Raw genomic sequence first — 20,931 nt, forward strand, 5'->3', positions numbered from 1 at the left:
CATAAAACATAGTGGACAAACAGGGAAACAGTTCCAATAGTTTTTCCACCATACATTTGTCCCATATGGGATTTTAGAATCACTTAAAAGAAGGGCTCTGTTCCAAGTAGGCTTACCCTGGCGTGACTATTGATAACCTTGTAAATCTCTCTAGGACAAGGTAACTTATCAATATATTTGCCTGTATTTACCTCCCAAAAATGCCATGCAAACTAGCTGCTAATGTGCCTATCATGAAGAACTACCAATGCCATGATGATCTGAACGTTTACTGCCAAACTGAGGCAAAGGAAAGAATCTCTGGATTAACTATCTAATATTGGCTAAATGTAGTAATGAATAAATTGGCCACATTTCTTTAAAATGGACAATTCTGTGAACTGTCTTTATTTTAAGTGTTTCTAAAATCCCCGGTTGGAAGCATTTCCCTGTTTGGCCGCTAGGTTTTAGGGGTGTTATGACACTGTAGGGCGCTATTACATGACCTCTGTTTTTGAACCATATAAAATGGTCCATAAAACATTATTTGCTGTCCATGAACTGAAATGCTGTAAGAGTTCTGTACAATATAAATTATGAATGCAGTAATACATTACCTTAAATATTCAATTTTGTCAATTGTTTCAAAACATTAATGGAAGTATATATGGAGATAGTTTAGTGCTGAAAATAAGGGGATGGAAAATGGAAAAATGGAAAATGGAAAAAATTGGACAGACACTTCAGTACAAATTCATACTTAAAAAAAAAAAAAAGTCTGTTGTTCCATGTAGTGAATCTGTTATTCAATGCATTTCTGTTGGCTAATAGCAGTAATGCCAAATTCAATGTTTCATCCAATATTTCTTTATCTATTTTTTGATACTTTAAGGGGTTCTAAAATTCAAAATCAAATAGCTAAATGATCCTTGGTATGGCCATCTTAAAACAATTCAATATGTTAGCTTAGCTTACAGGGAAATTTGGTCAAGGCACACAAAACTCATGTTCCCAGAGTAAAATGCATTGATCAACATTGACTAGCTGCTCTCTATCAAGATCTATGCTGCTAAAGCCACAGAAAACACTTCACTCAAAAGTTTCTAAATGTTGTGAAAGGCAACATCTGGTGAGACGGAGCACATTGCAGTCCGTCGTGAGCCAGTACAAAATGCGAACGTTTCTAAACATTCAACGGATCTCTGCCAAATCATTTTAACTATCTATATAACTTATAAACAAATATTACAAACAAGAAATTCATGTATATATATATTTTTATCTACTCTCACCTCCATAAATGTCAAAATATTTCTCTACATATACTATATCGCATGGAAGGACATTTACATCTTCCATATCTACAAATACCTATTTCTATATCTCATCATGGAATGGGGCTCCGGTCAGAGCGTGGAGTGCCATACTCGAGTACCCCAGGACCGGGGCTTCGGAGCTGGGTATCTTGGTTGCCTTGCTTGGGTCCTATGCTGGAGCATTTGGTAGAGAGGGGTTCCCCCTTGGCCTGTCCCCAGGCTTGGGCCACCTTGCCTGGGGAGTGGATCCTGTGAGCGTCCAGCATCTCCAGGAGCAGGTCGTACAGAGGCACTTTGTTCTTACACTTCATGCTGTACAGGTGCTGCATGCCTTTGTTGCTACAGAGAGGAGAGAAGAGGAGTGAGAGGGGATATTTATAACCACAGAAATATAATCTATGGGTATAACCAAGTAAATGATGATCCTACTGTATATAACTGACAGATAATATGAACATTCCATTCGCCTAGGTCTAAAGTGAGCCTCGATTTTCAGAATCTGAATTTACATTATCAGGAGCATGTGTCCCCTCGTGTAGTTTGAACTCCTCATATAATGTGTCTGATTTGTGAGAAAAACAGCAGTCTCCTAACCACACTCCCCTTACCACCACCCCCCCCCTCCCCTCTCTTTAGTGCTCCTCCACTAGATAGAGTGCCCTCACCTCATATGTCTGATGTGTGAGAGCAGGAGCAGGAGCTGGGCCTGCCGTCTGGACTGCTGCTGCACCGAGGCTCCCGATTGGCTGATGTGGTGGATGAGGGCGTCAGTGATGTTGTCCAACATGCTTTGCACCTCCGGGCTGTTGTGGAGGGACTCCACAGAGTAATAACAGAAGGAGAAGGCACCTAGAGGGAATGAGGAGAGAGACAGAGGAGAGGTTATTGTACCTACACGGGATTTTGTAAGGGTTTTAAGTAAAGAAAAAAAGAGACAAAGACAGGGAAAAGGGAAGAGCCTGATGTTCTCAATGCAGCAACTGCTAACTCAGCAATTAATAAGATCAGAAACCTGCAACAACACCCATTGCTAAGGTATTTCTGTCTCTTACATATTAGTCAGTCTCAAAACAAACACAGAATTTTCTCCCAGTCAACAGCATAGAACAGCTGGCCCAGTTGTCATGGTAACAGTTATGGGGTACATTGAGAAAGAACGAATTCTGTTCACAGCAAATGCTCTTGAGTGGCATAAAAACAGAGTTCATCCTTTTACTAAAGGGCAACAGAATGCATTAGTTCTACACCATGTTCAGAAAGTGGCCGATTCAGACTTAGGAAACTCCGCCATTCTTACGCACTTATGAGTAGTTGCTATTCAGACATTTAAGCAGGCTTTGCAGGTGTGGTTCCCTTGCACGCGCTGAATTAATGTAATTCACCTACTGAAAACCCTTCCACTTGCTGGCCCACAGATTTTATAGTGGAGTTTTCATTCAATAGCGTTTTCAGTACATTTATCTAAAGCCAACCATTTAAATTTGGTGTATCGTTAGAATTTTCTTTACAGACTCATTAAAGTAAATGGACAAAAACAGTTCAGAATATTAGGGATCAATGAAATAAAGTCATGTAGGCCTAAATACAGACATTCGTCTCCTTTTCAGCACCAATTGGTAGATTTAAAAATATTCTGATCTTGCATATAATTTAGGGTTAGGAAAGTACTTATAAATAATGAAGGGGGAAAAAAATGGTGTTTGCAGTCTTTAAGCACAAAATATTGGTGAACCAAAAATACAGTGGCTTGATTCATCCTGAAAGTTGCCATAGTCAATTGTTCAATCCATTAAATATTGGAAGATGACAAAAGTTTACAATTGAACAGTAGTCCCACAAATCTACCCTAATAATCCTCACTAATCATAGAACTGTGATAACATTCCAGTTGTCGTGAACTGTGCGCCAGGCTCCAGGTTTAAACTGCTACCTATGGCCTGTGTTCCATAATGATAAAAATAGGCTATGTGTCCCAAATTCTAATATGTTAGCTTAATATGATGTAAGGGGTGCGTACTGGCGGCAGGGAAGTCAGGCGCAGGAGAGCAAAAACTGGGTACAATGGAGCAGTTTAATACATAAAACCACCGGCATCCAGAACAAACAATCAATGGGTACAAAACCCGTCGCGCACCAGAATAACGTGCACAAGCACTTACAATAAAACAATTCCGGACAAGGACATGGGGGGGAACAGAGGGTTAAATACACAACATATATTGAGGGAATTGAAACCAGGTGTGTGGGAAGACAAAACAAATGGAAAATGAAAAGTGGATCGATGATGGCTAGAAGACCGGCGACGCCGACCAACGAACACAGACCGAACAAGGAGAGAAACCGACTTCGGTGGAAGTCATGACATATGATCCACTATTGCCAGCGATCCTCAGGACAAACACACAAATGTGACAGAGGAAAGAAAGGTAAACTATGTAAGGGAATGATGTAAAATGTAAGGAAACACTAAAGTGACAGTTATGTAGGCCTATGTGGGTATAGTGCCCTACCAAGCAAAAGGCAGTAACTGCTCATTTGGTAAAAAATGAGTTGGTCATTTTTTCTACATGAAATACATGCTTAATCACGTGGACAAGTATCCTGCCTCTATTGTATTGTGTTTTGGAGAAAATGGGGGTCATGTAAGCAGTAACTGCATAAAGTTACTGTGATTTTTGTCAGTTCCACACTATGAGCAGTTACTGCCTTTTTGCTTGGTGGGGCCACATAACTGAAGGTGACTAATGTTTAACAAGATACAAATTGTAAAAATAGAGTGAAATCATATATCAACTCAGTAGGTTTGGCGCTATACTGTCATTTGCGCATGGCTACAAGAGCCTATAGGTTGGGTCTCCAAATGTCATCCTTGTAAGGCCAGCATTTCATAAACTTCACTGTAAAAAAATACTGTCTTCCCATTTGTCTACAGTGATCGTACGGTAAAACAGATCTAAAAACAATTGTCATTTATACAATCCCCTTATCCAAACGGCTTACTCATTTACCTAGTTCTTCTTAATTTGTAAAATACAGTGCATGGAGGATGGTGTTATTTCTATCTGAGAAAGGAAATTCGATGTTGTTCCACTTGGAACCGACAGGTTGCTCGATCTTATTCATTGTTTCGTCACCAGTAAAGATAGTGGAATTATGAGGGAATTAAGTCAAGGTCAGAATACGGAGTATCTGTAGACACCACCACATCTTAGTTTCTTTGATCTCCACCCCAAATGAATAGCGGGTGAATAGCATGCTATTCTCATGCTTAAATTCAAGGTCAGAATACGCAAAGAGAGAAATGTGCATAAATAGGGAATTTCGTTCCATTTACGTGCGCTTAACTCGGTTCGGAATCTGCCTCAAACAGAAAAAACATTTGTGATTGGACAAAAAAAAATCTTAATGGAGATGTTCTTCTATCATACACACTTAATGTTCAATCACAGCCAAGGCTGACCCAGAATTGAACTCCGGTCACACTCACAACAACAAAACATACTAAGCAAAGTATCTTTAATAGCTTAGAATAACACACTCACCAGAGTTAAGCAAGATGATGGCTTTGAGACACACAAACTCCTCAGGCTTTAGTTTGAGCATGCGGAAGCGAGACACAGTGGCCAGGAGCATGTCAAAGATCTCAGCCATGCCCTCCACACAGTCCCCTTCACTCCTGGAGGTCAAAGATCCCCCCCCCCCATATGGAAAAGATACAGAATAATTGAACAAGATTCCTGTATGTTCCACCTAGAACTTGTAAGTAATACATATGGCAGCAAATACACATACAAGATTCATATTAGATTCTTGTAATATCTGACTTATAAGGATGCGTAACATTTAGACATAGAATACATGTTCCAGTTGTATAATAACATACAAAAGACATGTAAGTTAAGCCTTCTAAGGTCTCACATACATGAGATACACACATTTCAAAGCAATTGCATAGCACTGTCTGAAGTGAGTCGCACGCAACGTTACACTTACAAGTCTGCCACGAGGAGGAGCAGGAGGAAAGGGTGAAAGCAGAAGGAGGAAGAAGGGGAGGAGGAGGAGAGGGGGATGCGAAGGAGGAGGGAGAAGGATAGGAACACCTTCGAAAGAAGCAGTGAATCTCTTTCATTATTAAGTGGAGATCCCTCAACAATCATTCAATTTGAATTGCCATCGGTAAAATGGCGAGATCCTGAGGCCCATTGTCGTGCCATTCATCCGCCACCATCACCTCATGTTTCAGCATGGTTGTGCACAGCCCCATGACGCAAGGATCTGTACACAATTCCTGGATGGTGAAAGTCATGTAGCGAATTGTGTATGTCATATAAGACATATGCACCGAGGATCGCCTTCCTAATATTGTGTTGCCCCCTCCCCACTCAGAACAAACTCAATTAATCGGGGCATGGACTCTACAAGGTGTCGAAAACGTTCCAATGCTTCCCACAGTTGTGTCAAGTTGGCTGGATGTCCTTTTGGTGGTGGACAATTCTTGAAACACAAGGGAAACTTTAGCTCTATACCCTGTTTAAAGGTACTTAAATGTTTTGTCTTGCCCATTCACGCTCTGAATGGCACACATACACAATCCATGTCTCAATTGTCTCGAGGCTTAAGAATCATTCTTTTGGCCTCCTGAGTGGTTGTGTCCACCGTCGTCTGGGTTATGGGAGGGCCCAGCGTCTTCTGGGTTAAGGGAGGGTTTGGCTGGCTGGGATGTCCTTGTCCCATCGCGCCCTAGCAACTCCTGTGGGGGGCCGGGTGGATGCACGCAGACTTCGGTCGCCAGCTGTACAGTGTTTCCTCCTACACATTGGTGCGGCTGGCTTCCAGGTTGAGCAAGTATCGTGTCAAGAAGCAGTGCGGCTTGGCAGGGTCGTGTTTCGGGGGACGCATGGCTCTCGACCTTCACCTCTCCCGTGTCCGTACGGGAGTTGCAGCGATGAGACAAGACTATAACTACCAATTGGATATCATGAAAAGGGGTAAAACTAATGAAACATTCCTTCTTTAACCGGTCTCCCCCCTTTCATCTACACTGTTTGAAGTGGATGTACCAAGTGAAATCAATAAGGGATCATAGCTTTCACCTGATCAGTCTTATGGAAAGAGCAGGTGTTCCTAATGTTTTGTATACTCAGTGTAAGTTAACACATATACAAATACATTACTGACATACAAGGTAAAACATAAAAAATCTTATCAGATAGGCTCCTAATTAGATTACTTATCAGATTTCTGTACAAGTAATCTTCATTTTTAATTCTTATTTTCCATATGAGTCGGGATGAGACATAAGTAAAGTACAGTGAAACTCTGAGTGACTGCAGCACTGGACCAGAGATGGTGGTCGGGGTAAGAACAATAATCATACAGTATTTCTGAAGAGCAGCCATCTAGAATAAGTTTGATAGTTGCCCCCTAACTCAACTAGCCTTCCCACCTCTCCTGCACCATTTTACTCATCATGTCAAAGTGGCTAGCTATGGACCTGGTGTCAGAAGTAATGCTCTATAATAAAACTCAGATCAAATGAGAACATCATAGGCATTAACGAGAGAGTAACAGCCCTTCTTCCTCTCTCCTTATTTCATGTCACCCTCTCCCTCTTTCCCTTTAGGAAGGGTCTGCAGCTCTGTGAAACTTGTTTACTTTGAACATGGTGGGGGTAAATTAAGGGAACAGGCTGTGCGTGAAAAATACACCCTCTTGGCCTCCTCTCCCTCTCTTTCCATCTCTCAGTCTTTCCCCCCTTTCTCTCATGTCGTCTTGCATGATGTTTCCATCTTACCCAAGAGTCACCATTTTTGATTGTAGACTTCAGGAAACAGCAGAGGGAACACCCCCCCATCCACATCGATGGAACAGTAGTGGAGAGGGTAGCAAGTTTTAAGTTCCTCGGCATACACATCACAGACAAACTGAATTGGTCCACTCACACAGACAGCATCGTGAGGAAGGCGCAGCAGCGCCTCTTCAACCTCAGGAGGCTGAAGAAATTGCGCTTGTCACCAAAAGCACTCACAAACTTCTACAGATGCACAATCGAGAGCATCCTGGCGGGCTGTATCACCGCCTGGTATGGCAACTGCACCGCCCTCAACTGTAAGGCTCTCCAGAGGGTAGTGAGGTCTGCACAACGCATCACCGGGGGCAAACTACCTGCCCTCCAGGACACCTACACCACCCGATGCTACAGGAAGGCCATAAAGATCATCAAGGACATCAACCACCCGAGCCACTGCCTGTTCACCCCGCTGTCATCCAGAAGGCGAGGTCAGTACAGGTGCATCAAAGCTGGGACCGAGAGACTGAAAAACAGCTTCTATCTCAAGGCCATCAGACTGTTAAACAGCCACCACTAACATTGAGTGGCTACTGCCAACACACTGTCAATGACACTGACTCTACTCCAGCCACTTTAATAATGGGAATTGATGGGAAATGATGTAAATATATCACTAGCCACTTTAAACAATGCTACCTTATATAATGTTACTTACCCTACATTATTCATCTCATATGCATATGTAGATACATAGGACTGCATCCTTATGTAATACATGTACCACTAGCCACTTTAACTATGCCACTTGGTTTACATACTCATCTCATATGTATATACTGTACTCGATATCATCTACTGTATCTTGCCTATGCTGCTCTGTACCATCACTCATTCATATATCCTTATGTACATATTCTTTATCCCCTTACACTGTGTATAAGACAGTAGTTTTTTGGAATTGTTAGTTAGATTACTTGTTCGTTATTACTGCATTGTCGGAACTAGAAGCACAAGCATTTCGCTACACTCGCATTAACATCTGCTAACCATGTGTATGTGACAAATAAAATTTTATTTTATTTTATTTTATTTGATGACATTTCACTCCCCTCTGCCAACGTTAAAGTGTAATGATGGGGACTTGTGCAGGTGAAACAGTGTGTTTCTTTCTCCATGGGACTATCATAAGTTAGGCTCATTGTGACATGGCCTTCAGTAGACGTACACAGACAAGATGCGAAATGGACATCTACAATTTAGATTGGTTTCTTATACAATATATTTTATGTGTGTGTGTACCCACCTGTCAAGTATGAGATCCTTGGCGAAGATTAGTTTCCCAGGGCTGGGGATGGACCTCCAAATGAGTCCGATCATCAGCACCTCCAGCCAGGAACTCTCAAGCAACTGCACCTGGCCATGGAGAGACAGCTCCTGGAAACCTACCAGTACAGGAGACACAGTCACACTGGGGTAAAACCATATATAAACCCACTATCAACCATACATTAACCACTAGTCCATTCAACCACTTTAAGATGGTCACATTACTCATTTAATAGTCAAATTGTCATTCAAAGGATAGAAGCTCCCCCACACACTGCAAATGCAAAGTCATGAAAGTGATGATTTCCTTTCATCTGTGGTTGACTGGACGAAGCATCTAGTTGAATCAGATCAATATGTATATTATCATGTGTTGGTTGTATTTTTCCAGGATAATGTTTTTTCTCTGATCTGAATTCTTAGGTAAAAATAAATGCTATGCATTAAACTTATTACAACCTTGCCAGATAACAGCCATTGTGAATTGTCCTATCTGCAATCCCTTTGCTGGCCTGGCATGGGTCCTTATCAGCACAACTCAGCTGTCCAAATGCATATCCAATTACATCCCATTCCCTTCCATTTTTCCTCTCTGTACATGGCTAAAGACTCCTAAAAAGGGTGTGCTTTTGGGTTCTTAGTGACGCACACTGGGACATCATAACATCAGTTTTTACTTAGACAGTGTCACGGGGAGGTTGTGTGTGTGTGGCTCCATTGGGTAGCAGTGGTTATGCCCAAACAACCCTTTGAGATGGTGACTGTAATCATCGACCTAATGCCTGTAATGTCCCAGTGTGTGTGTGCAACCTCAGCAGCCGGTCACTGCCACTACCAAGGCCTGCCAATACAGGAGGAAAGTGGTTGCGTAAGCAGTCATATGAAGGCTGAAGTCTAGGATTGTGTGGGGGTCTACTCTGTGTGTGTGTATTTTCTGTGTGTGTCTGTGTGTGTGAGAGAGAAAGAGAGAGAGATAATGAGTACTATAGAAGCCATGTTACAACATCATATACAGTACTTTTGGAAAGTATTCAAACACCTTGACTTTTTCTACTTTGTTGCGTTACAGCCTTATTCTAAAATGTATTAAATTGTTTTTTTCCCCTTATCAATCTACACAAAACACCCCATAATGACAAAGCAAAAACAGGTTTTTAGAAATGTTGCTAATTTATCAAAACAAATATCACATTTCATAAGTATTCAGACCCTTTAAATCAGTACTTTGTTGAAGCCCCGTTTGCAGTGATTACAGCATCTGGTCTTCTTGGGCGTGATGCTACAAGCTTGGCACACCTGTATTTAGGGAGTTTCTCCCATTCTTCTCTGCAGATCGTGTCAAGCTCTGTCAGGTTGGATGGGGAGTGTTGCTCCCAGATCTCTTCAGAGATGTTTGATCAGGTTCAAGTCCGGGCTCTGGCTGGGCCACACAAGGACATTCAGAGACTTGTCCCGAAGTCACTCCTGCGTTGTCTTGGCGGTGTGCTTAGAGTCGTTGTCCTGTTGGAAGGTGAACCTTCCAAGTCCTGAGTGCTCTGTAGCAGGTTTTCATCAAGAATGTGTCTGTACTTTGCTATGTTAATCTTTGCTTCGATCCTGACTAGTCTCCCAGTCCCTGCCACTGAAAAACTTCCCCACAGCATGATGCTGCCAACCACCATGCTTCACCATAGGAAGGGTGCCAGGTTTTCTCCATATGTGTCGCTTGGTATTCAAGCCAAAGAGTTCAATCTTGGTTTCATCAGACCAGAGAATATTGTTTCTCATGGCATGAGAGTCTTTAGGTGCCTTTTGGCAAACTCCAAGGGGGCTGTCATGTGCCTTTTACTGAGGAGTGGCTTCCGTCTGGCTCTCTACAGTAAAGGCCTTATTGGTGGAGTGCTGCAGAGATGGTTGTCCTTCTAGAAGGTTCTATTGGAAGAGTCTTGGTGGTTCCAATCTTCTTCCATTTAAGAATGATGGAGGTTCTTGTGGACTTTGGTACCCTTCCCCAGATCTTTTTGGTACCCTTCCCCAGATCTGTGCCTCGACACAATCCTGTCTCTTCCGGACAATTCCTTCGACCTCATGGCTTGGTTTTTGCTCTGACATGCACGGTCAACTGTGGGACCTTAAATAGACAGGTGTGTGCCTTTCCAAATCATGTCCAATCAATTGAATTGACCACAGGTGGACTCCAATGAAGCTGTAGAAAGATCTAAAGGATGATCAATGGAAACAGGATGCACCTGAACTCAATTTCGAGTCTCATATCAAAGGGTCTGAATACTTATGTAAATAATGTATTTCTTTTTATTCACATTTGCAAAATTATCTAAAAACCTGTTTTTGTTTTGTCATTATGGGCTATTGTGTGTAGATTGCTGAGGAAAACTGGTCCCTTAATCCATTTCAGAATAAATCTGTAACGTAAAAATGTGGAAAAAGTCAAGGGGTCTGAATACTTTCCGAAAGCACTGTATAATTTCTGTGCCGTGTTAGGTTCTTGCCTGGTATTTTCTTAGCCCAGGCGATCATGTGTACCAGCTCCTTGTCAGCCATGCTGGTGAGCAGGGTCATCATGGTGATCTCTGTGTAGGGACGGCCCAACTGCTGACTAGAACACAGGGCTGGAGGCTCCGCACCCTGCAGCAGGAACAGCACCTGGGAGAGGAGAGCAGGAAGTCTGGCACCGTGCATTTAATTCCAATTTTACCCGTGGTTATGATTGCTAGCGAGGAAGATAATAATCCTGGTACTTAATAATAATCCACTTACATATTCATTTGTATTAACTGAATTGTTTAGGACTGTTGCTAAATGAAAGTGGCTACATTGGAGATGTATGAAATGGAGGAAGCCAGTGAAAATGTTCAGACCTGTTCAGGAGTCATGGTGATCTTGAGACGCCCTTCTCCTCCTCCTCCACCACCGAAGCTGCTGTTCTTGCTACTATCCTGAGGGGACACTTTGCTGTGCTCCAGGACACTGTTGTCACCAGCAGTGCCACCACGCAGCTTATCCCTCCGGAGAACCCGCCCACTGCGGTCCTTTCGCAAGCCTGGAGTTTAGAGTAGAGTTAGTAACGAACACACACGCATACACACACACACACACACACACAAGCATCTCGCTATTTACACTCAAACTCCCACGTATACATTAATATCTTTTCCTTGTGGCAGAATGGATGTGTGTGTATTCATGAAGTATGAAAACAAAACTGTGGGTGTGTAGGCTACTAATCAATCCTTTACATCCATCAGAGAAAAGTGGTTCAAGGCCATGTGTCACGCCCTGACCTTAGAGAGCTTTTTTATGTCTCTTTTTTGGTTTGGTCAGGGTGTGATTTGGGTGGGCATTCTATGTTCAGCTTTCTATGTTTTGTATTTCTTTGTTTTGGCCGGGTATGGTTCTCAATCAGGGACAGCTGTCTATCTTGGTCTCTGATTGGGAACCATACTTAGGTAGCCTTTTCCCACCTGTGTTTTGTGGGTAGTTGTTTTCTGTTTAGTGTTCTGCACCTGACAGGACGGTTTCATTTCTCACTCTGTTATTTTGTTCTAGTGTTAATAAAAATCAGGAACACTTACCATGCTGCGCTTTGGTCCGATCCATCTTCACGCAATGATGACCGTTACACCATGATAAAATATGTCTCTATTTTATCTGCACACACAATGCTTAGCCACACACCGCCTGTCGTTTCAGCATCTAACAGTCTTAACTAATACTACCCTTTTCACACTACTGAGGCAAGCCAAACCAAACCGTAAGTTGTGTGTGTGTGTGCGGGCACACACGTGAGCACCATTGTGTTCCCTTGCTCACCTCCTTTCATCATGCCCACTTCGTAACACTTTCTGAGGCGGCATGCCTGGCAGCTCTTCCTACGGTTCCTGTCAATGGTACACTGGTTGGTCGCAGGGCACATGTAGTCATTGTGACCTGGAAGAAAACTTTATTGTGATCCAATCACAGGGACTGGCACACAGTTTGAGGTTATTTGACAGAGAGGAACACTCTATACCGCTTTTTCATATTTCTCTGGCATAGAGTGAATTCAACTGTAGTATCTACATTGTTTTATTACCATGAGACTACTGTGTTCTGATTGTGTGTCTTTTGTTGTGCGATGTCCACCCCCTCGGAACGTCATGAAATGTAATTTAAGATTCCTCTGCCGTACAAGGTAAAATTAACTCCGCTACCTAGGATAGCCTAGGTTAAACTTTGAAAGCACATTAGAATATGGTTTTACAACATGTTCTATTTCAGTAATAATGAAAACTGTCTATGGCATAATACCTACTATACAAGACACTTGCAAAAAAAGCTACAGACTCTCATTCAGATATGAAAGGAACATTATATTTTCCCTTAATTCAGGTCGTTCTGTTCTCTTTGATTAGTTCCTTCTCTATACCCAATGTACCTTTCGCAATATCACTGAAGTGGTCCTGGTAAATGACAGTTAAACTTCGATGGTCTTCTCTCTGTAAGAGGTTTGAAGCTGACTGGGAACCAGGAACAATTAACAGCCAATGTCAAGGTTGATTTCTCAATAATATTCATGTGCCCACAGTGGGTGCCAGCAATGTTCCCTCTCATTTTTTCCCAGCGCTGAGCAAATGTCAGGTCTGCTGAGTGCAAACTTGACCGTTATGAAAACTTACAGCATGCGTTAGGCTGTACACTTAGGCTGTACCCCCTACAGTTTTAACAGTGGCCATGTAGGCTACTGTGGCTATTTGATCATAATGTAGGCATACCAGAGTGGACTACCATCAAAAACAATGAAGAAAATGCATTCCATGAAATTGTAACAGGGAAATAGCTGTTCTATCATTCAGCCTACAGTAGCAGCCAATTTGTGGTGTTCAATGTAGGCCTACATTTCATGAGACTTTTGAAAAAACATGCAGGGCTTGACATTAACCTGTTTTTCCACTTGTTCTTGAGACAAGTGACTTAAAATCTATTGTGGTTTGATGCAAGAAAGCACTTTACAAAAGAAAATGCATTATTATTCTCATACCATTATTACAGAGAATCAGACCAATTATGCTACCCTCTGCCTATTTAGCTTATTAAAAGCTCTTTACCTGACTTGCTTTTTAAAGATGTCTAGAAATGTACACATTTTGTGCTCTTGTAGGAAGCAATCCGCCCCCTATTACTGACTACAAATGATCTATAACTGGGCTAATAAATCACTAACTAGCAAAGGACATGAACAAAATGTGCACACGTGGCTACAAGCAGCTCTCGCCTTGATCTCAAAACAAGCACATCTAGTCACGACCACTTATGCTGTAAACACAATCCAGTTCAACGTAAATGGCACAGATCCATATATGGTAAAGGTACATTTGCACATAGGACTACTGCAACTCTGATCGTTTATGCCACACCGGTCTGTGTAGAGTACGGGCTGAGTAGTGCATGTCAATGCAATAGAATCCTACTCCGATGTGTTCTGCTTACAACAAAATATGTTGCATAGTGTTTTGTTTCCGTACGTTGCATTGAAAGTGGCTAATATTGCTTTGATTTGATCACGTGCCACAGTGCCAAGGGAAACATTTATAATGTTAACAGGAAACTCAAAACAGTGATCACCAACCTTTTGAGTCAAGATCACTGAGTCAAAATGCAAGCAGCGATCTAACGGTCAGATTTTTTAAAACATTACTTTAAAAAAATAAGCCTATGCAACATGAACCAATTAAAAACAGTACTGTAGCAATGAAGTTTGTGCAGTAAGCTATAGGCCCAATACATTATCAACGCATATTAGCTTGATTTGCCCACGGATTGTTTTTCTTGCAGAATTCTTGGAATGGTATCAAATACATGGTTTTCATTCAATTAACTCCGTTCCAGCCATTATTTCTAGCCGTCCTCACCTCAGCCTGCACTGGAACTCACTATAAAAACAGCAGCTCTTCGCTGTATTCGTTAATAGTCTCTCTGTCATCATGTTATTTTTTTATTTTTTTTTAAATCTCACAGTATCAATGTTGCTGTAGCTTTCTTATGTCTGCTTACATTACTGCAGACACGGTCATCTGAGCCATCTAGTTGGCAAGCGGTAGCCCTATAGTACACTTGATTTTCTCTCTGGGCCCACCAGGAAGGCAGGGTTTGTACCTTCAAACACATGAAATGGTTCAAAGATGGCAACAGTTTGCCTACCCGGCACACAGGGCAGCTGAATCGGGTACACCTACTGGCAACAGCCTGAAACCATTTTTTATTTTTTTATTTTTTAAATAGTTTTTTTTACAGAAATGTTTGGCGATCGACTAGGAATGCCTTGGAGATCAACGTGACCACTGCTCTAGAAATCTGAGTGAAGTTCAATAACGTGCTTCTCTCTGTGGGCTGATATTTCTGCATGGCAGTGCAGGGAGAGCTTCGTGGGGCTACTGCTCGCACGCAGCTTAGAGGGAACATTGGGTGCCAGTCAGATGAGTTACTTTTAATAGAGTATAGTGCTGAATGGGGAATTACGTGGTATTTTTGTGGCACCCTTATTGTGAAGAGGGCTTAGATAAGAATTTAAAAAGTTTGGTCTTGAGTACATCTTCTGATTCAGTGAATAGAAGGAGTTAAATATTTTGAAGTGAAGTGGGATATAACAGTAGGGATGAGAGGCTTACCTTGGATGCTCCTTTTGAAGAAGGCTTTACAGCCCTCGCAGGACCAAACTCCGTAGTGATACCCAGAGGCATAGTCACTGCAGACCACACAGTACCTAGTCTCCTTGGCCATCTCTAACACACCGACCCCTGGCCCTGAACCTGAGCCTGACCCTACCGCAGTGTCGGAGGCGCTGCTGAGCTCCTCCTGGGACACTGACTGCTGATTGGCTACCACACTTGACCTGCAACACAGGGTTGGTCAGGATGGTCAGATGATTGGCTTTTCTCGGACGAATCAACCTGGAGTTGTTCTGTGAATTTCTTTTCAAGATGACATCACAAAAAACTTTTGCAAACTCATTCATTCAAAATGTGACTTTTGGGCTACAAAAATGTGCTGGTTCTCTTTGAAAACATACTCCTCTAATGACCTCTGCCTCAGTTTCAATTTAAGTGCTTTCAAAACTTGAAATTACCAACATCAGTTTCTCCGATAGAAATCTCACAACAGTCAAACAAAGATATTTTCTCATTCAATAAAGAGAGCTGTAAGAGGTGACTACATTTAATTTGAGTAATTTAGCAGGCGCTGTTATCCAGAGTGACTTACAGTTAGAGCATTCATCTTAAGATACCGTAGCTAGGTGAGACAACTACATCACAATCGTGTTAATGTACATTTTTCCACACTTAAGAAGCTCAGCAAAGTTAGTGCTAGTAGGAAAACAGAAGTACATGTTTAATTCATACAATGGGGGTGGGGATAAGGGATGTCTTATTCAAGATACTCTTTGAAGAGGTAGGGTTTCGGACCTACAGTCCTAGATTCAGGGGGAAGCTCATGCCACCTTTGGGGTGCCAGGACAGAGAAGACGTTCGACGGGTCTAAGAGGGCACTGACCCCCTGTAGGGGTGGGACGGCCCAGAGACCAAAGGTGGAAAAACGGAGTGTTCGGGGTTGGAGTGTAGGGTTTGAGGGTTTGTAGGGTTTGTAGGGTTTGCATCCACGACCATCGTCTTGTCGTGGATGCAAGCTTTGACTGGAAACCAGTGGAGTTGAACACTAAGTGGGCTGCGGCATTCTGGATAAATTCCAGGGGTTTGATGGCACAAGCGGGGAGCTCAGCCAACAGAGATGCAGTAGACCAGACGGGAGATTGCAAGTACCGCTTCCGGGGTGAAGAGAGTTCGTACTCTATGGATGTTGTAGAGCATGAACTTCCATAAGTGAGTCACTGCTTTGATGTTTTCAAAGAATAACAGGGTGTTGTCCAGGGTCACTAAAGTTTTTTGCACTCTGGGAAGTCGACATCGTAGAGTTGTCAACTGTGATAGAGGTTTTGGAGCGGGCAGGCCTTCCCCAGGAGGAATAGCAGCTTCGTCTTGTTGAGGTCGACAACACCATTGAGCCCCTCAATCCCTCAAGCCAATTATAGCTAACAGCAGCAACTTGGACTCATCTATTATCCCCCCAGGAACTAGCTCTGTCTCCACCTCATTCAGGAAATGAACTGTACATGTGCATTTTGTTGTTCTTACATATTGTTCTTTTCTCAAGGTCTCTAGCAAAGTCGCTAATCTGAGGAATTAGAGCTCCGTAACTAAGGCTTTTCAACAGCCTAAATATTTCCCTTCTGATAATGAATGTTTAACTTTAAAATGAAACTCACCTAGTAACGTCACATATAATGAGCATAATACCCCACTTTGAGGACAAAACATTATTGGAAAGGTGTTATGAAACTAAGTCCTGAGTACATGTTTAGTTTTAAAGTATTTATTTTGTCTGACTGTCATTGTTTGTCAGACTACTTAGAGGATGCTAGAGAAACAAAAGTACACTGAGCCAAATAACAATGTGGGCCAATGTGTGTGTGATCACAGGAAGACAAATACATATTGTTAATGTGGAGTAACGACAGTCAATTGAAGCGTACATTTAGAAAAATACTAAACCTAAACTCTATGTCAACCAATGTAGACTATCCCTCCATTTCTCTCCAAGCTATCATATGGGGCAACATATGACATGTCTATTGAAATGCTCTGTGACAAATTACATAATCAGAGGTCTGGTGAAGAAGAAAAAAAAACGGGAAACAGCAGCTATTGAACAACACTACATAGTCAGCACACTGTCCAAACAACACTGCTAAAACTAACATCACAAGAGTTAACACTAACTCTAACGAACATTCAGATCAAATGGAGTGGAATAGGGTCACTGATCTCACTCTCTTACACATTACTTACAAGGGCTTGTAAGTACATCCAACACATCACTGTGATCTCTACAGCGCTGTTGGATGGTCGTCATTTATAAGGCCATATTGGGTAAAATGCTATTTTATCTCTGTTTTTTTTAGTCAGGTCGGTAAATAAATATCAATTACGGTCCCATTCTCATTTGCTTCTAGCAGTACCAAAAATGAGAACAGGTCATGGTCAAAATAGTTTCAGTTACTTAGCTCCGTGGTCCTGGAATTCTCTCCTGAACATTTAAAAATTGGATGATCTAGTTTCGTTGGTGGAGTTTAAACACTTGATCGATGTATATAATCATAGAAGAGTCTTAAGGCCAGCTGTTTTTAGTCAAACTTGTTTTTAACGTTAAATGTTTGATGTACTGTATGTGTGTTTATAATTTTGTTTAATGTTGTGTTAGTGTATGTAAGTTGTTCTGTCTGAAATGTTGTTCCCCCTGCTGCTATTGGACCAGGTCTCTCTTGGAAAAGAGATGTTCTCAATGAGAAAAACCTGTATAAATAAAGCTATTTTATACATAAAATGTGATTTGATCACCTAGGTACAGTACAGCTATCTAAGCCGCACACATTCAGCCAGATAATTAACTCTTGCCCCCCCATAAGGGTCAAAGACAGTTATATCGCTCACCTGTTTACAGGGGTGGAGGAGATCTCCAGGTAGATAGACTGGTTGGGGAGGCTGGTGTGGCGGAGGAAGGGGCTGAGCTGGGGAGTGGAGGGCACAAACAGAAGGGACTGCAGGCTGCTGTCCGAGGGGGGTCCATGGGCATCCAGGGATGCGGTTGAGGAACTGTAGAAGGGGACGAGGCCAGGGGCATGGGCAGTGTAGTCATCCACTCCCTCCAGGTAGTCAATGGAGGCTGCCCCTCCACCCCCACGGGTCTCCTCAGGGTACATGTCACTGTAGGGAGTGAGCGGTGGCTGCGGCGAGAGTTTCTGGGGGGAGATGGCTAGGCTCTCCAGGGTTGCAGAGGAGCTCCGCAAGGTTCGAAGGTCTGCGCCTGTGTCTGTCTGACCAGCATCACACTCACAGAACAGCAGCACTTATAACCAGTATGATTTAGACTGGCTCACTAAGGGGTGGGAGGGGAGAGGTGCTCTGTTTTGCCTCTTTTTTCCTCTTCTCTCTCTGTCTCTTGCGCTGTTCTTCGTTGTGTGCCAAACAACTTAATAGAGGCTGTTACGCTGAAGAGGTTTGGGAGTGGGGTTCACTGTGTTCTCTCTCTACCCCCCTCTTTCTTTCTTGCCCAGCTTCCGGCTAGACACACCGACCCCCAAAAATTCCTACCTCGTTCCTTCCCTTAACTAAGAGGGATAGAGGAAATGAGAAAAAAAGAATGAGAGGGAGAGAGTATAAGAAGGAAAGAAACAGGCAGTCATTCCACTCCCCTATCCTTTCTTAAATTTTTCTAAAATGCCAGCTTCTTTTCCCTGAAAAGCTTTTAGCAGACAGCTTTCACCCTGGTGTGATTTCCTCTTTGAATGCTTAAGTCAGTTAGTTAGCGCTTCAGCACTCAGCGGTCCCGTTCTGTGAGATTGTGTGGTCTACCACTTCGCGACTGAGCCGTTGTTGCTCCGAGATGCTTCTACTTCACAACAACATCCCTTACAGTTCACTGGGGCAGCCCTGGTGGCTGACTTGTTGGAAAGGTGGCATCCTATGACTGTGCCACGTAGAAAGTCACTGAGCCCATTCTACTGCCAATGTTTGTCTATGGAGATTGCATGTCCATGTGCTCAATTGTATACACCTGTAGCAACAGGTGTGGCTGAAATAGCCAAATCCACTAATTTGACGGGGTGTCCACATACTTTTGTATATGTAGGTACTGCAGTCGCACAGAATACCACTCCTTTCTGACACTGACTTCAAGTCAAATCATTATTGAATGTGCCTATCACGGGACTGACTTACTTGCAAATCTGAGAAATATACTCAAGGCAAAATGACAGAAAAACTCATCCACAAGTAGGAAGCTATAAAATAGGAACAAATTACAAAGATATATATATATATATATATACTTACCTTCATGTCATTATGGATCAATTTTCAGCTCTTCCTTTGGGTCTAATCATGAGCATTGTTGTGTAGGGACTGTTCCTTCCCTTTCTCATCTCACTTTCTCCTGTCTTTCTGAGATCTGCCGTTGTTCCACAATGAGAACAAGATAAGTAGGTACAAATAAAATAAGAGAAACAAGGTGAAGATGCAGCCAGTACGATATTGATGGTGTGTCTCTAGAGCAGGTCACCATAACACAGCAAACAGAATGGGAGGTCAACACTCTCTCCTGATGCCAACATTATGCAACTCAGTGGGGAAATGATAAGTAGATAGACAAATCAGGCAACGAATGTTCCATCTTTTTAGAGTTTTTTTGTATTTATTTTTTTACAGATAAACATACAGCAGCATTGCAGATTTCACCAAACTACACTAAAACAAGCCCTACTGTGCTCAAGAAAATGATATATATTTTAAGTATATTTTTTGCTATTATAGGGCCTTTCCACAGGGATACCTTAAAACTGATTGCTACTGAGCAAATATAAACAATCAACCAGCCAAAGCAACAAACAGAGGGGTTTTACGCACATGCTGCATCACAGGGATAACCCTGCACGTTGAAATTAAACCAATGCTTAAAAAGTTATTGTTTATCAATGACTCCTCCATTCCCTTAGGCAGGTTTCAGGGCATACAAGGAAAATGGCTGACCTTCAACCTACAGTGGCTTCAAAAAAGTATTTTGATGACTTACAACCTGGAATTAAATTTGATTTTTTGGGGGGTTTGTATGATTTACACAACATGCCTCCATTTTGAAGATACTAAATATATTCTATTGTAAAACAAACAAGAAATAAAACTGAACAGTTGAGCATGCATAACTATTCACCCCCCCCAAAGTCAATACTTTGTAGAGCCACCTTTTGCAGCAATTACAGCTGCAAGTCTCTTGGGGTATGTCTCTATAAGCTAGCCACTGGGATTTAAGCCCATTCTTCAAGGCAAAACCGCTCCAGCTCATTCAAGTTGGATGGGTTCTGCTGGTGTACAGCAATCTTTAAGTCACACCACAAATTCTCAATTGGATTGAGGTCTGGGCTTTGATTAGCCCATTCCAATACATTTACATGTTCACCCTTAAACCACTCGAGTGTTGCTTTAGCAGTATGATTAGGGTCATTGTTTTGCTGGAAGGTGAACCTCCGACCCAGTCTCAAATCTCTGGAAGACTGAAACAGGTTTGCCCTCAAGCATTTCCCTGTACTTAGCGCCATCCATCATTCCTTCAATTCTGACCAGTTTTGGCAAGAGCCGATGTAAAACATCCCCACAGCATGATGCTGCCACCACCATGCTTCACTGTGGGGATGGTATTCTCGGGGTGATGAGAGGTGTTGGGTTTCCGCCAGACATAGCGTTTTCCTTGATGGCGAAAAAGCCATCAAGGAAAGTCTCATCTGACCAGAATACCTTCTTCCATATATGTTTTGGGAGTCTCCCACATGTCTTTTGGTGAACACCAATCATGTCAGCTTATTTTTTTCTTTAAGCAATGGCTTTTTTCTGGCCACTCTTCTGTAAAGCCCAGCTCTGTGGAGTGTACGGCTTAGAG

General features: G+C 42.4%; 1 pseudogene; it reads right to left on the reverse strand.

Moving 5' to 3' along the window:
• Positions 1–1,304: 1,304 nt before the first annotated feature.
• On the reverse strand, positions 1,305–18,327 carry LOC112232972 (annotated as a pseudogene).
• Between the last annotated feature and the right edge of the window lie 2,604 nt (positions 18,328–20,931).

Source organism: Oncorhynchus tshawytscha, linkage group LG05 (assembly GCF_018296145.1).
Source record: "Oncorhynchus tshawytscha isolate Ot180627B linkage group LG05, Otsh_v2.0, whole genome shotgun sequence".
NCBI classification, from domain to species: Eukaryota; Metazoa; Chordata; class Actinopteri; order Salmoniformes; family Salmonidae; genus Oncorhynchus; species Oncorhynchus tshawytscha.